We start from the raw sequence: 12,562 nt of genomic DNA, 5'->3' as shown, positions 1-12,562 counted from the left end.
TTATTCAACAATTGCCTGAGGTTCTTTGCCACTTTGTAGTTTTATCAAGAGGCAAAAGGAAGGAGGGAGACCTGAAGAGATGTGAGCTCGTTTTGTTTTCTCTTGTTGTGCTGAGGTATTATTCCGCCACAGAAGTTGAATATGTAAATATGATGGAACACCACTGTCAGCTCTTTAGCTGGAACATTTTTCTTTTCCTTTTCCTGGTGACGACTCAAGTTGAGAGATTACGGCTTCTGTGTTCAGGAGCAAGACACTCAAAAGACACCATATTAATAATGGTTGTTACAAGTAGGAACTGCAACAGAAAATGGCATCATGGAGTGGCCCTGTTCAGGACTCTCCAGTCCAACCTCCCTCCCTCCCTCCCTCCCTCCCTCCCAGTTTTCCATTGGATTTTTCGGGGGGTGGCGTTTAAGTTCTTATGTGGCTTCTCCTCTATGTTAGGTCTCACCCCCACAAACATTTCCTGTACTTTTGCGAACTGTGGGGTGAGCTCCCGTTGCTCTGTCCCAGCTCCTGCCAACCTAACAGTTTGAAAGCACACCAGTGCAAGTAGATAAATAGGTACCGCTGTGGCAGGAAGGTAAACGACGTTTCTGTGTGCTCTGGTTTCTGCCGCGGTGTTCTGTTGTGCCAGAAGCGGTTTAGTCATGTTGGCCACATGACCTGGAAAGCCGTCTGTGGACAAATGCCAGCTCCCTCGGCCTGAAAGCGAGATGAGCCTCACAACTCCACAGTCGCCTTTGACTGGACATAACCCTCCAGGGCTCCTTGACCATTTGTTTTTTACCTAAGCTTTCAACTTTGTAAACAGAAGAATTTATTTAGGAATTTCTGAGCATGCAAATTATATTCTTAGAGTGAGGTGGGGTGGTGGAAGAGGTCTGAATCTGAGACAATCCAGATTAACATCCTTTATTTATTCATAAGATTTATTTCCCATCCTTCACCATAAGGTCCCAGGGTGGGTTACAACAATACAGTGTACAATTCTAAGATGGAGCCTCTTGCGGTGGGTGGTCCTCACACCCCAGAGATAGGCAAATTAACCATTCTGGATGGGAGTCACCCTGTCTCTGAAGGAGCTAGTGCTTCATGTCGTTTTGTGCACTGTTTTCAGAAACGTGCATTTTTGCGTGCACTTTTGGGATAGAGAACTGCGACACAGAATTTGGAGAAGCAAGGATTCTGAAGGCTAGGTGTGAATTGGTTGAATTTGTGGTTCCGTTACAGTGAACTGGGTAAGTTTGCATGTAAATGGATTCAAGTTACAAGAAACGAGATTCCGACTAAACAATCAGGAAGAACTTTCTGACAGTAAGAGCTGTTTAGCTGGAACAGACTTCCTCAGGTGGTTGTGAACTCTCATTCCTTGGAGGTTTTTAAGCAGAGCTTGGATGACCACCTGTCATGGATGCTTTGGTTGAGATTCCTGCATTGCAGGGGGTTGGACTAGATGACTCTCGGGGTCCCTTCCCACTCTACAATTCCATGATTCTATGAACAAATTTCTCCCCCATCCCTTCATTCAGCTGAAAATGCAGTAATTCTATTGACCATTCCGAGGTCTGAAACTGCAGGGATGTTGGAGCAGAGCTGGTGCACAAGACCATGCCTCGCCTCCAGTCCCTCTGAGAATCCATGGAAGGAATGGCTGGAAAGGGCTAATCACCTCCAAAATAATTCATAATCCTAGCTAAAGCAAACAAACAAAAGAGGGGGGGGGCAAGATGCCTTTGCACTCCTTGTCTTCCTTATCATCACTGTGTGGCAGAGAGATGCGCAATATGTTGTCCTAGGATTCCTGCTGTTCTGATAACTCCCTTGTCATTTACTTTGCAACCCAACACTTTTATTCAAATGGCATCTGGTGTATAATAAGACTTGGTTTTTTTTAAAGCATCAAAAAGGTGATGGCATGTTCATCACAATAATTATGGGCTGATTCATGCAATGGCCAGTTTCGTGGCTTTTGTTTGCTTTAGCAGCGGCTTTTATTTGGTCACACACCCAGGAGGAAGACTTGGGAGGCCAGCTTTGGCTGAAGGTTATATTTATATTCCTCTTTTTCCTCTTGCACACCCCCCCTGTGCCTCTCACAATGCATTCTGGAGGGTCTCCAAGTCTCTGGAACAGATTTTGAGGACCCACAGGAGGGCTTGGAAGAGATGAGAGGGCCTGAAAGAGAGAAGTCCTAACATGTGAGCAGAAGCTCATAACAACAACAACAACTACAACAATTTTATATTATTTATACCCCGCCCATCTGGCTGGGTTTCCCCAGCCACTCTGGGCGGCTTCCAACATAATATTAAAATACAACAATCTTTAGATATTAAAAGCTTCTCTGCACTAGCAGTGTTGGATATGTCCCTTTGTTAATATATTCACACGCCACACTTCTTCCAAGGAGCTCAGGGGTATACAATTCATAGAGTGGCCACTCTCTCTTCACATGTAAATCTGAGAATTGTAGCTCCGTGAAGGGAATAGGAGTCTCCTTAATGACTCTGAGTTCCTTTAACAAACCATAGATCCCAGAATTCTTTATGGGAAGCCAGGACTGTTTAAAGTGGTACCAGAGCATATTAAATGTATGGTGTGAATGTGGCCTAAGTAAATTTCCAGTTTAAACCTTTATAGTCTTCTCTGTTTTCCTTGCAGTGAGACAAATAAACCTACTCTGCAACATGGCTACCCAGCAAACTTCATAACCAAGTGGGGATCTGAACCTGATATGCACCTGAAACTCCCTAAACCTAACCTGACCCTCTAACTATGCTGGCTGCTGTTCAAGGACCACCATTTAGTTCTATGGGACAAAGTAAATGAGTTGCAGTCTGGAAGCAGCTGACAGCAGGATAAAATCTTTCCCAGGGTAATCTGAGTGGGATCCCTGAAACATTAATGTATCTGTGCTCTTTATTTTTTACTCAGGAACCATCAGGACAAGCGTATGGACTCTAAGAACAAACTTGTGTATTGTTATTATTATTGACATGTTTTCAATGGACAAAAGAATCTGTAGCGTCCTAATGAACTGTTCACAAACCACGGTGTCCTACCAAGTGACATTAGAATAGCATCTTCTTGTACGCTCAGGTATCGCCCCATGCGAGGAACTAGGAATTGAAAGTGTAAGCAGGTTGAGCTCTTAAATCTTGAGATGTGTCACACACGGTAAAAGCAATCTGTGTTTGACGAGTGTATCTAATGAGCTGAGTCTTGGTAAATCTTCAGCCTTTCATGTCTAAGGACTCACTCCAACGAATGAATGTAGAAAATGTATCTGTTCTCATTTGCATACGTTGCTGGAGAAAGTACTGGAGAGAAAGGAAGGGGGTGGAATCTGACATAGGATAGCTTCTTCTGTGTTACTTTTTAATTAAGAAGCAGCAGCTCCGATCTTATGCAATTAGTAGGATGGCAGAATCTCTCCCCTACACATTGTTCCAACATGTAAGTCCTTGATAGCGCTGCATTTACGAAGTCTTGCGTCTGAACTATCTTCTAATGATAACGTTTCAGGAGGGGGGGGGGACCCCTCAAACCCACCAGCCCATAATATCTGCATGGTAATCGCTGCGGGCGGTATATGAAGTGCTAGACAGGATGTGAAAGCTGGACCAGAGTGTATGATTAACTAATAATATAGTCAAGGGATTGTATAAAATGGTGGCGTGTATGTCTGGGACCCCTTTACTGTATTGCAGGATTTGTAATGCATATTTAAACTCTGCTTTTCTTTTGACTCCTTTCAAGACGTCAAATCAGACTCCTGGCACACAGAATCTGCTACAGGTAACATATCTGCCCCCTGTTCCTCACCCCTTGCTATAAAACTCTCCCCTCTGCCCACCTTAGAAAATCATGAGAGCTCTTTTTTTTTTTAACCATATCCATAAAAGATGAATGGAATCAGTCTTGTTAAATGCAAATGAAGAAGGTAAATGCACATAGCATTCAGCTAATGGCTTGCTAAGGAATGCCATCAGTGTTCCAAGATCTTCTGCAATGATTGAGAGAAATGAGTGCTGCCTTGGCGGCCAGATGCTAAATATATCAAGCTAGTTAAGGAGCTAGACAGATAATATGCATGGTGATGGATCAATATTCTCCAAGGGAGGATGAAAATTCTCACAACACTTCAGGGGGAGCTTGAAAAAAATACACATTTTATTTTTTTAAAAAAAGAAGAAGCTCAGAAAAAATGTCTTTTGAGACATTTCAACAAAAATGTATTTTATTAATTTTATATCCCGCCTTTCTTGTGTCAGGCAACATGTGGTTCTGAGGCAGTCACCCCTTTTGACATCTTTAGCAAAGTGATGGCTTCATGTAGCTTCAGACCATCCCTGTTTCCCAAACTTGGGTCTCCCATTGGTTTTGGACTACAACTCCCAGCATCCCTAGCTAGCAAGACCAGTGATCAGGGATGATGGGAATTGTAGTCCCCAAAGAGCTGGAGACCTAAGTTTGGGAAATTCTGGCCTAGATAATACCTCTCCCTCTTTCTTTTAACTTAGGGGTGGAGGACCATTAACACTTCAGAAGGTATTAGAGTACAACTCCCACCATATGTGATGGTCACAGAAGCTAATAGGAGTTGGAGTCCACCAAAATCTGGAGGCCCACAGGTTCCCCACCCCAAGAACACTGCAAAAGCAGCATCCCCAGACCATGGCTTAGTGGCAGCGCATCTGCTTTGTATGTGGAAAGGTCCAAGTTCAATCCCCAGCATCTCCAGGTAGGACTTGAAGGGACCCCATCTGAAATCCTGGAGCCACTGCCTGTCAGTGTAGACCAGATTGGGCAACTTCAGGTCCAGGTGATGGTGCAGCGGTCTTCTAGGTCTAGACCAGGGGTTCTCAAATTTTTTCTCTGGGCCACACTTTCAGAAAAAAACAACAACTGGTCACGCTACACCAATTTTTTAATCGATAAGAAATAGATTGGAAAACAAAATGATTCCCAGCAGCGCTTGATTTATAGCATAGAACACAACTATTTTATAATATGATGCCGGGACATCCACAAGGTCTAAAACAATGCAGCTACATAAGGACATGAATCACTTCCAAAATATAATATGAACAAGCCTCTTACATATAGAACCACAGAGTTGGAAGGGACCCTGAGGGTCCTCTAGACCAGGGACCCTGGTCCTCTAGTCCAGCCCCCTGCAATGCAGGAATATGCAGCTGTCCCATAGGGGGATCGAACTCTACTTGATTGAGCTCCTACTTGCGAGCAGAAATATTGGCTTGGTTCGGAACGTTGCCCCTTTTGCTTGCGAAGCAACCAAAGCATGTCAAGGAGCTGAAGCAGAAGACATAATTGACTGCTGTTGTGATATACGATGCTACAATTTACTACAAATCACCGAATTGTAAATTTTATTTTGTTTTTATGGTTTTCTACAGATGTTATGACTTACGGCCTTGACAAATAAGGTGATTCACTGACGCTCTGTGCAGATACTCTTCTTCTCTCATGCTTAGAACCACAGGAGGGGAGAGTGCGAAGGATCACCTGTATTCCAATAATAATAATAATAATAATAATAATAATAATAATTTATTATTTATACCCCAGCCACTCTGGGTGGCTTCCAAAAAATATTAAAATACTGTAATACATCAAACATTAGAAGCTTCCCTAAACAGGGCTGCCTTCAGATGTCTTCTAAAAGTCTGGTAGTTGTTGTTCTCTTTGACATCTGGTGGGAGGGTGTTCCACAGGGTGGGTGCCACTACTGAGAAGGCCCTCTGCCTGGGTTCCCTGTAACTTGGCTTCTCGCAGTGAGGGAACCGCCAGAAGGCCCTCGGTGCTGGACCTCAGTGTCTGGGTAGAAAGATGGGGGTGGAGACGCTCCTTCAGATATACTAGACCGAGGCCGTTTAGGGCTTTAGAGGTCAGCACCAACACTTTGAATTGTGCTCGGAAACGTACTGGGAGCCAATGTAGGTCTTTCAAGACCAGTGTTATATCACCTGGCCCCACCACCCCTTGTGCCATAACACACACTAACTAACTAACTAACTAACTAACTAACTAACTAAAATAACTAAGCATATCTAGAGCTGGTTTGGGATGAAAGTCTTGTCGTTTTGCTCTTAGGAATTGAAATTGCCAGCTAGGGATTGGCGAATTTGTCAGTTTGGGTTTCTCTCCATTTTTCATTTTCTAACCTTAAATTCCATTCTCCGCATTTCCACATCAGTTTGCAATTTCTTTTTTTCTAAAAAAACCCAGTCCTCATGAAAATTCATCAGTATTTTCTCTTAACACAGACATTTTATGCAAGTTTCCCTAACACCCACATTAGTGCTTTTGGGGGCCGGTGTGTGATCTCACGAGGGTCACATGACTCACGTGGGAGTGTGGCTCCTGAAGATGCCCATCAGCTGATCGGTGGCTAGAGTGATTCCCTTTCATAGAATCATAGAGCTGGAAGAGACCCTGAGGATCATTTAGTCCAACCCCTTGCAATACAGGAATATGCAGCTGTCCCTTGCGGGGATCGAACCTGCAGCCTTGGTTTTATCAGCACCATGCTCTGACCAACTGAGCTATCCAGGCTCAGTTGCCAACAAAATCCAAATGGGTCAGGACCACCAAATTCCAGGTATAAATCTATTTAAAATGGATTGATCCTCCATGGGGATAAAACCATGCAACTTTCACTTGTCCTCCCCCCACCGCCTTCCCCCTTTTCTCCTCAAGCTTGTATTATCCTTATAAAAGTTGCACCATCTCTGTTCTCTCATTTCCTTCTACCTGCGGCAAAGGGCGATCGTGTTATTTTAAATATTTACATCAAGTTACTTTATACGTTCCTGTGGTCTTGAGGCACGGAGGCTCCCTGGGGTTGGTCACTGGGCACTTAGATCCAATTAGCACTCAAGGTCAAGAGCGCATTATGCTGACAAAAAGCGGGGAGGGAACCATCCTGGTTGGTTAAAAAACTTGCCTTGCTGATTAAGGGCGGCCTTTGGAGCAAATGAAATTACAGCCCAAGAAATCTGATTGCGTCCGTGCTCGAGTGAGGTAGCGTCTCAGCGCTCAATTTCCCCAGCCATATGCTCCAAGAATTAAAAAAAAAAAACCCTTCACATCAGAAGAAGGCAAAGGAAGAGCCTAAGGCAGTGAATGTAACACTGCATGGAGAATGAGGAGAAGGGTTAGCAGAGGAATTTCTCAGCTCGACAAAGAGCTTTCATTTCACTTATTTATTTTGAAGATGAACTGAGTGTTAAGAACATAGGAATGCAGGAAGTTTCCTTATCCGGAGTCAGACCAACCTAGTTCAGTTATGCCTAAACTGACTGGCAGTGTCTCTCTAGGACAGCCTTTCTCAACCTGTGGGTCCCCAGATGTTGTTGAACTACAACTCCCATCACCCCTAGCTAGCAAAGCCAGAGCTCAGGGATGATGGGAGTTGTAGTGCAGCAACATCTGGGGACCCACAGGTTGAGAACCGCTGCTCTAGGATTTCAGGGAGGGGGGGTCTCATCCAGTCCTACTCAGAGATGCTGCTGATTGAACCTGAGACTTCTACGTGAAGAGCAGATGCTCCACCACTGAGCTGTGGTGCTTCCTCTAAATCAGTATATCCCAAACTTGAGTGGCCGGCTGTTTTTGGACTACAACTCCCATCACCCCTAGCTAGCAGAACCAGTGGTCAGGGATGATGGGAATCGTAGTCCGAACACAGCGGGAGACCTGAGTTTGGGAAACGCTGCTCTCATTGTTGGGTGGGGCTTCTGCTGTCCATCAAGCTGGTGCAAGCCACAGTTTGTACAATAACAATTTGGACAGTCATAAGAACATAAGAAGAGCCAATGGCCAATTAAGTCCAGCATCCTCTTCTCACTGTGGCCACCCAGATGACTGTGGCAAACTAACAAGCAGGACCTGAGCACAAGAGCACTCCCTCTTCCCATGGTTTCCAGTAACTGGTATTCAGAAGCATTATTACCTCTGACTGTGGAGGCAGAGTACAGCCTTTGTGGCTAGTTGCTATTGATAGGCTTATCCTCTACGAAACTGTTAAAGCCATCCATGTTGGTGGCCATTGCTCCCTCCTGTAGGAGCAAATTCAGCCCAATACATCTTATTGACCTGAGTTGGAACAGCAAATGGCACCCCACTGCTCCAGTAAAGGTAAAGGGACCCCTGACCGTTAAGTCCAGTCACGAATGACTCTGAGGTTGCGGCGCTCATCTTGCTTTACAGGCCGAGGGAGCTGGCATTTGTCTTCTTCCACAGACAGTTTTTCCGGGTCATGTGGCCAGCATGACTAAGCCACTTCTGGCAAAGCCAGAGTAGCGCATGAAAACGGCGTTTACCTTCCCGTTGGAGTGGTACCTATTTATCTACTTGCACTGCGTGCTTTCGAACTGTTAGGTAGGCAGGAGCTGGGACCAATTAACGGGAGCTCACCCAGTTGTGGGGATTCGAACCACCGACCTTCCAAACGGCAAGTCCAAGTGGCGCAGTGGTTTAAACCACAGCGCCACCCACTGAGTACTGAGGACCAACTCCAGATTTGAGGGGGCCCTGGGTGAAATGTCCTCTGGTGAGGTCCCTCCTTCATTAGCAGAACTTGGTAGGGTTACACTGCTGCAGTGGCAGTGATTGAAGCAGCATTGCCTGGCTAAATAAATGTATTCTGTCCCCCCCATGCCCACACCAATGCTCCAGAGCAAGGCTAGGTTATGGGTAGAGATGGGTGAATCAGCCTAAGTCCGTTCTGTGCCACCCTTGCTAATACTCAGCTCCATCCTATTTTTCACAGAGTTTCCAAAAGAATGCATGAAAAATCTTCATGTACATTGTATGCATTTTGTACATGTTCGTCCATTAAACTACACATTTCCCCAATGCAGTTTCCTCCTAAAGTTGCCTTTTGTACACGTTTTCAGCAAAATCCATGTGTGCACGCTTTGGGGGACTGAAGGTACATTGCTTAAAATGTAGAAGAGCATAATTTGACCGATAGCTGCATTCTGATCTGCAAGCAAGTTTGGGAATGTTGATTTGGGTTGGTCCGCTGTGAAATTCAAACTGAATGAATTTGGCCCTCATCCTTAGCAGTGGAGGAAATGTACATCATCTATCCACCTGTTGCTGCTCAGGGTGATGGGCCAGGAAAACAAAATTAAAGGAACCCCAGGGAATGCATTGGCAGAGGACCCTGAGTACTTTATGCCTGGGCAGCTGATCAAGGATTCCAGGCATTGAGGCTGGCCCTGAGGGCACCTACCACATCTATCCTACTGTGGTGTTAAGATTGGCACAGGGGCCTCTCTTGGTAGTTCCACCAACCTTGAAAATGTAGTGAATGGAGACCTGGGAGCAGGCTTTCTCTGTGACAGCTCCTAAGCTGTGGAACTCCCTCACGCAGGGACACACCTAGCATTTTCCTTGTACAGCTTCCACTGTATGCTAAAGATGCAGCTCTTTATCCTACTCTTTGACAGTCAAGGTACATTATTATGTACATTATGGTGCATCTCCACCTCCATCATCCAGCACAGACACAGGTCCAGCTCTGAGGGCGAGAAGCGAAGTTATGGACCACAGGTATGAAGTTTACGGCATGTAATGCCTTAAGAGAGAATATTTTGAAAATGGTATACAGGTGGTACATGACCCCAGTCAAGCTTGCAAAAATCTATCATTTGCCCGATAATAAATGTTGGAAATGTAAAGAAACTGAAGGTACATTCTTTCACCTTTGGTGGACGTGCCCAAGGATTAAGGCTTTCTGGGAGATGATCTATAATGAATTGAAAAAAGTATTTAAATATACTTTCTTGAAGAAACCAGAGGCCTTTCTCCTGGGCATAGTCGGCCAATCGGTGCCAAAGAAGGAGAGAACTTTTTTCATGTATGCCACAACAGCAGCAAGAATACTCATCGCAAAGTATTGGAAGACACAAGATCTACCCACTCTGGAAGAATGGCAGATGAAGGTGATTGACTATATGGAATTGGCGGAAATGACTGGCAGAATCCGAGACCAGGGAGAAGAGTCGGTGGAAGAGGATTGGAAGAAATTTAAAGACTACTTACAGAAATATTGCAAAATTAATGAATGTTAGAATGATGTTGGATAGAAATTAAGTGGTTTTTAGCTGAAATACCATAAGGGAATATGAAAAATGGATTATTAACAGGTAAAAATCTAATGTTACAATATTTTAAGATTAAAGACTAGGATAAACAAAGAGGGGAAGGATTTGCTGAACCAACAAACTGAACTGGAATACAAAAAAGGGAGGCGTGAGGAGGTCCGGGAAACAAGCTAATGAAAAATAAGTAATGGAAAGATTGTGTTGTTTTTAATCATTTTTATTTTGTATTTTTCTTTTTTTAATCTTTATTTTTTATAATATCTTGAAAACCTTAATAAATATCTTAAAAAAACAAAAAATAAAAAAACAGCCACTACACAAACCACTAGGGGAAAGAGGCACACAACTACATGTCACGTGCAGTTTGGCCCTGCGATTCTAACATCTCATGGGGATATTTCTAATTAAACCTTTCCCCTTCTGGAAAGTGTGTCTTATCAAATATGTGCACTTATAAATAAATATATGATGCAGCTCAAAAAAAAAAAAAAAAAAAAGGAAAAGAAAAGAAGAAGAAGAAGAAGAGAGAAGCGAAGTTACAGGGAAGCAGGCCCAGGGCCTTCTCAGCAGTGGTGCCCTCCCTGTGGAACGCCCTCCCATCAGATGTCAAACAGATAGACAACTATCTGACTTTTAGAAGACATCTGAAGGGAAGTTTTTAAGGAATGATGTCATATTGTGTTTGAATTTGTTGGAAGCTGCCCAGAGTGGCTAGAGTAACCAGTTTTACTTTGTTTTATCTGTTTTTATAACTGTGTCCTGTGCTGAAGTAACCTACCCCTGAGACCTTACGGTGAAAGGTGGGTAAGACATCTTATAAAATAAATAGATGAGATAACACTGTGTGCCAAATAGAGCTGCTTGGTGGGCCTAAATGAGCCATTAGGCCATGGGTTCCCCACCACTGTGGTATATGAACCATTGGCTGAGGAGGAAAGCAGAAGGCCTCTTGTTTGTATAAAATGAAATCAAGCGGATTAACTTAAATTGATATCCTTACTTACATTGTTTCCTAAGCAAGCAATTTTGAGGGGGAGTGGATGATATTTCTCTCAGCCGTGCTGTAATGTCTTCAGGATTTGAAGGTTGCTCTTTACTGCACTGTCAGGAAAAGACAAAGGATGAGAAGCATTGTTTAGAAGCATCGAAGAAGAAATCAAAGTGATGATGTAATGGCTCAACCCAGGAAACAATTAGAAGATCATTTTTACTAAACATTTTACGACTCCACATTTGCATCTGGGGAATATTAGAGTAAATATAGCATGAGGAAATTAGTCTTAATTTCATGTTAATGGAAAAATCAATTCAGTTCTAATTATGTTATGATTTATAATATACAATCCGGCAGTTCTTTAAATGCTTTGATTAGGTTGTTCAATTGTTGATTTTTTCCCCCTCAACCTAAATAAGATTAATTCTGTTTCTAATCACACATTGAAATGCATAAATCTATTGGCAGTAGAGTCTACTTAACCTCAGGGAAGCTGGAATAAAAAGAGAGGGAAGTATATTAATTACAGTATTTTCTATACATGAATGTTCAAGAAGGCCTGTGAGCCCACAAGTCTAGAGAACTTGGCAACTGAGGGGAAATGAGTCACATCGCAGAAGAGATTGGGCCACCTGCTGATGGTGCTGACAAGAGCCATGAGACGAGACAAGTGCAGAATAAAAGGCCTCATGAAGTCCTGTTTGTGGAAGAGAGAAATTGCGGGGAACATTTCACCAAACTTCTCTGCCAGAGAGGAGACATTCTCAAAGAGTTTCTCAAAGGCGAGGCTCACCATTAGCACAGCTTCTTCCTTTGTTTAAACCTAATTTTTAATTTTGCTATCTCTGCAAGTGTTAGCGGCAACTGTGGTGGTGAAGGGGCCGCCATTTTGTATCCACCATGATGCCCTGAAGTTAGAGTCATTCTGGGATGCTGATAGAGGGTGTGTGAAAGAGAGAGGTGTGTGGAATGGCAGCTGCCACGGAAAATGGCAGGCAATATGCTGAGAGAATTCTGCAGAGTGGCCTTGTTATTCTAGGGGCATGTGAAAAAAGACACCTCAGAAATGTTCTCAGAAAAATGTCTTCAGAGAAATTTTGCCTTGGTTCTGATTGAGCCTGCGGCTGGAGGGGATTCAGTTAATTCATCCCACAGCATCTTGTATTCCATTTGTTGAACTTGTCACATATTAGAGAACTCGGTCATGTGATTCTTCTCCTGCATCAGGGTAGTCAACACGGTACCATAATCCCTTACCCGTGCCCAAACTGGCTGAGGAGGTTGTGTCCACAATATCCCGACATTATCATGTTGTTAAGACCACAAGCTTCTCCGGACAACATTTTTTGGGTGAATATGCTTATCATTCTAGTTTCTGTTTTGTTTTAAATGTATCTGTTGTTTTTTGTGTTTTTAATTATTT

At 43.6% G+C, this 12,562-nt stretch overlaps 1 long non-coding RNA gene across 1 annotated transcript; it reads right to left on the bottom strand.

Annotated features, from left to right (window-relative positions):
• Positions 1-5,382: 5,382 nt before the first annotated feature.
• On the bottom strand, positions 5,383-12,305 carry LOC308470408. Its single transcript, XR_013982411.1, has 3 exons — positions 11,933-12,305; positions 11,150-11,246; positions 5,383-5,535 (listed from the first exon to the last, which is right to left on the bottom strand). It is a non-coding gene; the product is annotated as an uncharacterized lncRNA (long non-coding RNA).
• Positions 12,306-12,562: the final 257 nt, after the last annotated feature.

Source organism: Podarcis pityusensis (assembly GCF_964106645.2).
Source record: "Podarcis pityusensis genome assembly, chromosome: 1".
Lineage (NCBI taxonomy): Eukaryota > Metazoa > Chordata > Lepidosauria > Squamata > Lacertidae > Podarcis > Podarcis pityusensis.
This window is presented reverse-complemented; position numbering and strand designations above follow the sequence as displayed.